Source organism: Miniopterus natalensis, chromosome 12, assembly GCF_054644295.1.
Source record: "Miniopterus natalensis isolate mMinNat1 chromosome 12, mMinNat1.hap1, whole genome shotgun sequence".
Taxonomy (NCBI): domain Eukaryota; kingdom Metazoa; phylum Chordata; class Mammalia; order Chiroptera; family Miniopteridae; genus Miniopterus; species Miniopterus natalensis.
The window spans coordinates 15236386-15246573 of NC_142092.1; the positions used below are offsets into that span (position 1 = coordinate 15236386).

The 10188-nt window shown below is 35.1% G+C and overlaps 2 pseudogenes; one reads left to right on the top strand and one right to left on the bottom strand.

The window, feature by feature from the left end:
* Window positions 1–4891: 4891 nt before the first annotated feature.
* On the bottom strand, window positions 4892–5661 carry LOC107543081 (acyl-protein thioesterase 1 pseudogene; annotated as a pseudogene).
* Window positions 5662–8789: 3128 nt separating this feature from the next.
* LOC148091776 (U4 spliceosomal RNA) lies at window positions 8790–8871 on the top strand (annotated as a pseudogene).
* Window positions 8872–10188: the final 1317 nt, after the last annotated feature.

Here is a 10188-nt window from a genome sequence, read left to right on the forward strand (position 1 = left end):
GCCAAGGGCCATTTGGATATATATAACATCATTCGCGGGCCATACAAACTTATCAACTTAAAAACTAGCCTGCTATAATTGGCCAAACATTTAATTAACTCACCCTTGAAGTGATGGTTGGAACTGTTTCTCTTTGGGGAGGCCTTGGCGTGACCAGACCAAATGATTTTGCAGACCATATATGGCCCGCAGGCAGGACATTCCCCCCATCCCTGCACTAACCACTGAACCACACCTGCCAGAGCTAGGTAAGCTTTTATAGGTAAAATACGCATACAGTGAAATGCACAAACATTGTGTACAACTTCATGAATTTTGACATATTTATACTTCTGTTGTATAACACAAATGGCTATCAGTTTATAGAAGAACATCACACCATGCCAGGAAGTTCTTTCACAGCTCCTCAGTCAACTTCCACATTCCTCCTGGAAGCAGTAACTGTTCTTTTTTTAATTTCTATATATATAGGGTGTCCCCCCAAAGTGTATACACATACATTTTTGGTAGCTCAGCTGATGCTTTTTTCTTTTCAGATTTAACACATTGAAATTAAAAATTATTCAAAGTATGTATACATTTTTGGGGGACACCCTGTATTTAGTTCTGTAAAAATGGAATCATTTGTGTGAAGCTCTTTTTTGGGGTCACTGTTTTTTTTCCACATAAATTTCACATTTAACTTGTCAATTTCCAAAAAAAAATCTGTATTAGAATATTGATTGATGTTATATTGAATCTATACATAAATTTGGAGGTCTTATTATCCATGAAAATAATGTATCTCTTTAATTATTTGAATCTACTTTAATATATTTCAATACAATTTTGTATTTTTCTGTAAACTTTTACATATCTCTTGTTAAAAATTTCCTAAGAATTTTCTATTTGATAGCATTATAAATGATAATTATTGTGAAAATGGTGATGAAGTTGAAGGTTGCATTCTTTAACCTTTCCCTCCTGGTGTACAGCGTTAATTTTATTGTAGTATGTAAGCCATACATTCAGGCACATTGCTAGACTCTCTTATCTTCTCTAACCTTTTAATAGATTCCTTTGATGTTTGTGTGTATTAATAATAGTACCTATGAATAATGCTTTTTATTATTAACAATTATAATCATTTTTTCCCTTCACTGTGCTATGACTCGCTGAATGACATTAAGGAAAAGCAATGATAATGTCCATATTTATTATGTTTTTGATTTTTAAAGGGTCTGCTTTTAGGAAAATACATTTTTTAAAAGTTCTTTTTTCTCCTCTGTTTTACATTTTGTGAAGGGTTTTATAATGACTTACAACTGTTGAATTTATCTTTTCAACGTAAAGATTGAAATGGCCATGCAGTGTTCTCTGCTAATTTGCTGAGAAGCTGAGGCACACACATGTGAAGCACCCTTGGGTCCCTGGGTTAGCCTGAGCAGGTCAGTGCACCCCCTCTTCTCCGCGATGCTGACTGTGGCTCTTCAAAATCTTGTCTGAGGCCTTTGCCCCTGTGCTCACGGTGAGATTCGCATGTAGCCTTCAATTACAGTACTTAAGTGAAGTTTATCATTATTCGTTAAGTCTGCTTTCGCTTTCCACATTCCCTTCGTGCTCAGCTGCTTCCCTAATTTCAACCAGTTCCTCTCTCCCAGCGCCTCAGGGCCCTTTAGCTGCCCCCTCGGTTTCACCAGTCCAACCCATTGGGGTGCTTTGGGATTTTCCCCAGAAATAATGGCATTTTGTTGGTTAGTGCTGGAACCTAGAAGGGGAATGCTAGCCAATATGATTTATGACCCCTATGGCATGGAAGGACTCCAGAGAGAAGCACGATTGGACTCCTTACAGTCTCAAAATATGCGTGTTTTCACCTGGGTTTGTGTAAATCTAAGAAGTGAGCAAGCACACGAGGCAGTTTCCATGGTGTGCACAGTAGGAAGGACGTCTGCACGCCTCTCCTCTGGGGTCTCATTTTTGTTCTGGTGTCTGAGGCAAACAGGAGAGCTGAGATGCATTCAGGTATTTTGACCATCTTTATCCCATTTCAACTACTATGTTTGTCCCCTTTCCTTTCCCCATGTTGAACACATTACTTTCAACTGTGCTTGTTGTAAAAAAAAAAAATGACAGAAAGTGTTCCCTTATAGGACCCTGTCTGTTACTATTAGAGCAGAGTGGCCTACATGTACTTCATGGATTAGTTTTAACTCTTCCCGCCTCTGTATTATTTTTTTTTTATTAAGAAGATTTGAGGGATAACAAAAGAGAGATGTTTATATATAATAAACACTAATAAATATAAATGTTCTTATCACTTATCAGTCGTACTTTTGTAGTAGTATTGATGATGAACTAGGAGGCCATATATATTTTTTTGAGAGGAAGGAGAAGTTTGCCTTACAATTATTGATCATAAAAATATTATTTTTATTATTATATACACATATACAACAATACAGACATTAAGGTTACTTTTAGTAAGCATTATTATCATCCATTTTAGTTGACCTCTGCTAAAAATGGAGATTCTGACCTCCATTCATGCCTTTATAAGAGAGATTTTATAAAATAATATTCTGGTTTATATCCTCATAAAATTATTCTGACTTTCAATACTTTGGTGGCATTGCTTCTGTATTGCTGTGTACATGTCTATACCATTATATTTTTTCTTTGTATTATTTCCACATGAACTTTTGCTGTCTCTATCAAAAACGATAGTAAATTTTTAAAAAATTGTCTTTTTAAAATTCTTCCAAGCTCCTTCCAAAAAGCAAGTTATACGTGTGGCTTGTCTCAGGGATGATAAAGCATGAACTCAATAAATTATATCTGTCTGATTGATTTACCTGTTATAGAAGTTGAATCTGGAAATCAGTCAAATATAATTATTTCAATAATGTTAGGTAGTAGGAGTGTTGCTACCAATAAACCACCCAGGAACTAGTAGTAATATATTTTGAAATGTATCTGTATTAGTTTCTCATTGCTGCTTTAACAAATAACCACATACTTGGTGGCTTAAAGTGAAATTCATTATTTTAGAGTTCTGGATGTTAGAAATATGAAAATGCCTCAACAGGCTAAAGTAAAAGTGGCGGTAGGGTTGTGTGTCTTTGAGAGGTTCCTGGGGAGAACCTATTTTCTTCACTTTTCTTTTTTTTTATGAAGTCAGAATGAAACTTTATTTCACATTTATAGAAACCTTGAAAAAAATTTACATTTTCCCACATTACAGCGCAACAATTCAAAGAAATATCTCCTGCCATAAATAAGACCCTGTGGATTTGTGTAACTGAAACAATACTTTATATCCATTGAGGTAAATCAAAATGACATTAAGTGATTGTTGAAAAATTTTAAATCTAGGCATAAACACATGGCTTCATTATTAATGTTCTATATAGTCCATTACTAAATTATTTCCATTATCAATTAACACCCATTTATAAAGACACATTCCTGACATTGTTTTAGTCAGTTAGAATAGAGAAAAAAATTAGCAACAGTTCAGAAATATCAAGAATACATTTTTGCTACCTATTGAACTGTGGTAACTATACCATATGTATTGAGTTCTGACTAACCTTTAAAGCCCATATAGTTGTTTTAAAATAGTTTTTACCAGTAATCTAAAAATTTGATGATTTAAAATCAAATAATTGCTACTTTTATTTTGCACAAAAGCTAACTTTTAAAAACTAATCTGACAAACATAAAAATTTCTAGTAATTCCATTGGCAGGTAAAGGTAAAGCAATTTTTTCTGATGGATTGTTCATTTCCTAGAGTTGATTTCAAACAGATGTACAAAATAAGTAAACTAAAACTCTAAGCTACAAGGAGAATCATCTTAGAGCAAAGCATCTTAGCAATAAAGTTTTTAAGATCAGTCTTAAATATTCCAGAACATACTAGAATATGACCTAATTATTCTTTCAGTTAATTACAGAAAAATATAGCCGCAGAATTATTCCCTTCCTGGGCCGAAGATTCTAGTAGCTATGTAGGTCTAATTTTGGATTAAGATACAGTTTAAGAAATAAGTAATGTAGGAAGTTTGCAATGATCTTTGGTTTCTTTACATCAGTGTAAAACATTTTAAATACCATAGTGTCTGTGACTCAGGATGTCAAATTACAGTGTGCACTGGTAGCAGATGTTTATGGGAAGGAAGCAATATTTGGTCTGTTATGAGGATAAAAGAGTAAAAAGAGCACATTTCTAGAGAGGAAAAAAGAATATTAAGAAATTACACCAGGGAAAGAAAAGCCTGGTTCTCAAAATCAAAGGACCATTAACTGAAGAGATCGATTTTACTTTTCTTGGACACTTGAAACAGTATCCCTATTATTAGGATTGATGTAATAATATCTCATTCTTCTTGTGTATTATAAACATTAAGTATATATATATATATTCACTTATATAAAAATACTATATGGTGATCAAGTAATTTTTGAAGTAGTCCATAGACTAAGCCACAGCATTCATAAATCATTTATATCTTAACTGCTCATTTATACCTGAAGTTTTCATTAAACATACTAGTAATGTTCAAATGATGTAATAGAAAATCTGGTTGCATTATTTTATTATTTTGCTGAAATACATTTTGGGGAAAGAAGGTAGCTGCTTCACATATTTTAATGCTAGTATATTCTGGATGGTATTGTACCTACAAATACATGTATACAAACTTAGTAGATCATACATTTCGCACGAGGAGATATTATTTAGTCTGCCATGGGTGTGTATTTGCAAAACATTTTAACGCTGCAAACATTATAAATTTCAAAATGGGGCCCCGGGAAAAGGTTCATACCCCCCCACTGCAATGATGCTGGCGTGTACTTCTACACAAGGTCCCCTTAGCGATGTCAATCAATGTATTGCTTGTTTGGTAGTTAATCAATGAATTGCTTGATAGCCATAATTTCCTGTTAATATGAAGTGTGCATGATGCGTTCATGGGTTTGAAAGGTTAGAATGGCCAGATTTAGCAATGTTTTCGCTTTCTACAGGAAGAGAACCGAGCATTAGGGCCACTAAGAGACAGAAATGTCCATGGCACTGAAGGATAGAAATACGTTAATGCTGATAGGGCCCTGGGGGAACGAAGCCACAGGGGAAGCCGGCAACTGAGTCAGTGACACCTGCCAGTTTTTGCTGGGTTAAGAGCAGCGTATAGAGATCAAAGCTCCTCCCTGAGAAAATCCACCCAAAATAACTCTTTGAAGAAGTGCCACTCTTCACCTCCATCTCTACAAAAGCTTTTGCATTTTCTGCCACCGGTTTACTTCCAGGTTCATGCTCCTGTGAATCTGGTGAAAGCTCAAAATCAAACCCAGAAGGCACAGCCATGTTCGTATCTAATGTTGGAGGCACAGCAGGTGCATGCGGAGATACATTTGCTAGGTGAACTTCTGATACCTGCAAAGGCTTCTGCCCAGCTGTGCCCTGTAGATCCCCCACCCCACGAAGGAAAATCACGGCAGGGGTGGCCTTCCTGGCCCAGGGCACCATGGCTGGGCCTAGAGCACACGTCAGAAGCAGAAAGGCTATTTCCTCGCCTTTTCCAGCCTTTACAGACAGCTGGACTCCTGGATTCAGAGTCCCTTCCACCTTCCCAGCCAGCAAGGGCCTGGTGGCCAGTGGAGCCTTTCCCAGGCTTCATCACCCTGACACTGGGTCTCCTGCTTTCCTCTTTCTCTTAAGGGGCTCTGGTGATTACACTGGGACAGGAAAATCTCATTGCCGGTTATCCAGGATAATCTCCTTATTTTAAGATCATTTTATCAGTAATCTTAATTCCAACTGCAACTGTAACTCCCACTTGCCATGTAACATAACATATCCACAGGTTCCAAAGTTTAAAATGTGCACATCTTTGGAGGGGTGATAATTCTGCCTACCACAGTCTCCATTCGTCTAAGTACCATGCCTAGCTGTAGACCTCTAAGACAAGGAACTGAAAGTATCATCTGCAAAACCTGAGTCTAAAACACCTTTTTAAAAAATTATTCTTTGCATACAAAGGCTGCAAAACTTTGCTTTTGGTTGATTTATTTAGATAATTATTCTTAGTTTTCCAGTTGATTTTCCGTAAGTTAAAATAATATAGATTTAAGCTCCTAAGCACCCGTGAGCTCCACTTTTGGAATTGTATTAATTTTAGAAACAAAGGACAGTGAGGGATACTTATGAATTTTAATTAATTAGGTTTTAAAATAAAGTGAATAAAATTTCAGAACCTAATGACACAGCTTCTGTGTAAGACGTATTAAAAATGACAGCATGGTTTGGCATACTATGTTTTCTTTCATTCTTTATGACCTTATTTATTTAACTTTTCGGGGTCAAAAAAAAGTAATAGGTATTTGATTTGAGTGTATGAATTTTTAATGTAAGTGTTTCTGACTCCAACGCTGTCGGGACCTCCTGACCTTGAAGCTTGAAGTGATTTGATTAGGTCAGCAGACATCATGGCCATTGTTTCATGTGTAAACAAAAGCGCCCCCCCCCCTTTGCTTTTGGTCTTTCAAACTAGATTTGAAATTCACTGACATGGTAGAGATACAATTTAGGCTGAATATCATGGAATAATTAACATTATGTTCATGTTGCGATAATTTTCGCTGATGCTGAGCCAAGATAGTTTGCAGCATGAGTTCTCCGAAGATCTAGGGGTGCCACCCTGTTGTTTACTTTCAAGTCCTCAGAGTTAATTTTTACTAACTCATTAGTTTGGAGAATGTTTTTGATGAGGCCTGAATGCTTAAAGGTATAGGTCAATGAATTATGATTGGTCAAGAGTCTTTATATGTTGGGCATAAATTTGGATCAAGAATAACTATAATAAAAAATTATTTTAAATTATTACGCTCCAGAAGTTCGCATTCTCCCCAAGGCTGTAATTGGTGTGTTTTCTGATATGATACTAAACTGACATTTGCATTGCTCATCTCATCTATATCATGACATTTTAGCCATACTATTTTAAGTCAAATTGGATGGCTAGCCACTGAACCCCAATCATCTCTTACTATATAGATCTTGTGTAGCCTTTATATATCTTTTAACTGAGAAATAACTTCATATCTCTATTTTGGAAGGGATGTTTGTTCATCAGATTAAACCTTCCATTTTACATTTCAAACCAACCCAAACTTTGCAAAGAGGTAAAAAAAAAAAATCAGGATCTCTTTATATTGTATATTAATTACATGAATAGGCTTTACATTTTTTATCAGTTATCTTTCATTTTGTTTTGCTTTCTTTGGTTACTGAAGACTTAGAGAAAAGATTAAAAACTGTACTTGGATTTGAATATCAGTTCTACCTTTTTAAGATCTCTGTCATGTTCTCAGATATAAATAGAAAATAAAACATTTTAAATTATAAGATTAAAAGAGATAACTTTTTAATGAACATAAGTCTTATTAATAAAAGATACTCAAGAACCCTTCTTTTATTGTTCTTTGTTTTGTTTTGCATTTTCCTTCTCTCTTATTTTTAGTTACTAGGGTGCTTAATGCAGGTTACTCTTTCAGGTTCCATTGTGTTGATTTCTGCTTAGAACTTATGGTTGCATAGGGTGAAAAGTTGGTTGTTGATATTTAGTTGATGAAATAAAGGATACAGTTGGTTTAAGGCTTTGAATATACAGTCTCCCATAGAAGTAAAAAAAATTAGAAGCCCCCAATACTTGTAGGCCAGTGAAATAAATCTTTAGGATGCCAACTGTAAGATAGATTCATTAAACTAAGAGAAATAAATAAAATTAGTTCTTAAATCATGTTTATGACTTGTTTAGTAGCATTGGCCTACTTAGTGCTTAATATTTCCATGTAGTCATGGACTTTTATCTGGAGAATTAAAATTTCCTTCCCATTAATTTCTGTGCATCTCAAAAGCACTTTTGTTCCTTAAATATAATACTGTTAAGTGAGAAATATTTTACTAATATAGGCTCAGTAGGGGTACTTGAGAGAAAGAAAAATAAGGCTACAAGGAGATGTGTATTTCCTCAATATTAGTCCACCTGCATTATTATGACTTCAGCTTCAGTCACTTAAGGAAGGAAATTTTAGAAGAAATCCTATGCACCTTAAGGAGTATAAGTAAAGAATTATTCAAATTTAAGACATTGTTTCTAAAACCTTAGTTGAAAACTCACAAGCATATGTTATTTATTACTTATTTGTTATGAAGTTTAAACTTATTAAGTTCAGGGAGCATTTTTATTATTATATATTTCCAAGTGCTTCAGGTTATTCTTTACCCTCTGAAAAAAACAGTAATATGATTTTAAAATGTTGTGGTATCCTTTTAAACAAATAAGCATGTGAAAATTCTTTGCAAATGAAAAGTCTTTGAAGAAATAAATGTAAAGCAGTGTAAGAACATGATAGTGATGATGATGATGATGATGGTGATGGTCATGATTACGAAGAAGATGATGATAAAGGTTACAAAATTTGAGATGAAGCAGAATTGAAGAGAACAGCAAAGAGATGTGATAGCTCCTGTTAAGAGGTTGGTAGACCAGGTGGACTGGTGTAGGTAGACATAATAAGAGAGGAATTATTTATTAGTAAACAAAGGAATTTATCAGTAGTGTTTGGTGCTTTGGCAGACAATCAGGTGAAGAAGGTGTCATGCTTATCTTCAGTATAGTAATAGTTTAGGATAAAATATTAAACTGAAATAACAATAAAGCACTTTGCCGGGCGGGGTTTAGAGGAAAGAAGGGGCAGCTTCTGCTTGAGAAGGGGAATCTGAAATTCTCAAAATAAAGTATCAAGCTTTGCGCAGTGGCAGGATCATAGCCCATGAGGTTTATCCAAGGCGTGATTATTGCTAATTGAAAAAATAAATAAATAAGAAAATAAATATAAATAATAAATAAATAAAATAAGGTATCGAACCAGAGGGTTTTGCAGAGGAAAAAACTACAATTTTTAATCACTAACTAAATGTAAGGATAAAGAAGAAAAAGAAATCAAGTTGATTAAAAGTTTTTAACCTTGAAAGACTGGACAATGTGTGCCATAAATGGAAATTTAAAAATCTAAGGCAATTTTATACAAAGCAAATAGCCATAATGAAGTCTTGTTTTGTGGAAATTTGAGGGAAGGAGCAGAGGGCTTCCTTCTGCTTGGAAGGTAGAATTAGGCATCTAAAAAATAGGCATCAAACCTGAGCCACTAGAGAAGACATGTGGGATGGAGGAGGGAGGTGAAGTAACATTTAGGAAGGAGAAGAGACAGCAGGGAGTAGAAATTGTGTGCGGAGAGGTTTGAGTAGGATGTGCTAAGTCCAGGTAGAGATACCAAAGGGCCCAGGCTAGGAGGGAACTAAAGCTTTAGATTTAAACTTTGGGAGAGGACTCAGAGGTGGAAACGCAGGATTCTGAGCCACCTGAGAAGAGGTGATAATTGAAGCTTTATGATAGGACATCATGAATTGTAGATAGAATGACACGGAATAGGACAAGGAGTCCAGAGCCCTAGCGATGCCCGAAGGCCCGAGAGGAGCAAGGAGGCCAGAGAGTAGAGCAAATCAGAGTAGTGGGAGACAAACTAGAAGAGTGTTCTCAGAAACAAAAATCATGAGAGGAGAAAGGATTTAAGGGTGACAACCTTAAATGTTTAGTCTTGTAGGGGAATTGAGAAGTGGTTTTGGAATGAATGAATGTGGTTGAACTAGGACTAGATGTTAGCTCTGTGCAAATATTGCTACCCCTATCCTTGGCAGTTATTGACTGGTAAAATTAATATCTGTACATATCTTTTCTTTATCTGTATACCTCTGTCCATGTCATTTGCTATTATTTCAGAAAAGAGGAATCCAGAACATATGTGCTTCTTTTTAATTTCATGTATCTTTGTATATAGTTTCTCAAGTGCCTTGTACATGATTTTATATTCTGTGGTAACCACAGTTTTAACTTTGCACAAAAGATTTGCTAACAAGAGCTCTGATTTCTCAAGTGAACCCAAACATTTCTAATTAAATGTGTGTTTAATATCTCTCAGAGAAAAATTTCTATGCTTCCATTAAAATTAGTAGGGAGTACGTGTCTACAATAATAACAATGGAGTTTGGTGACTTTTGATCTTTGGATAGAAAACTCCTTTTGATAATTAACTAAGAAACTCTTGCAGAATTCTTGTGCTTTAATTTCCATTGTACTATTTTT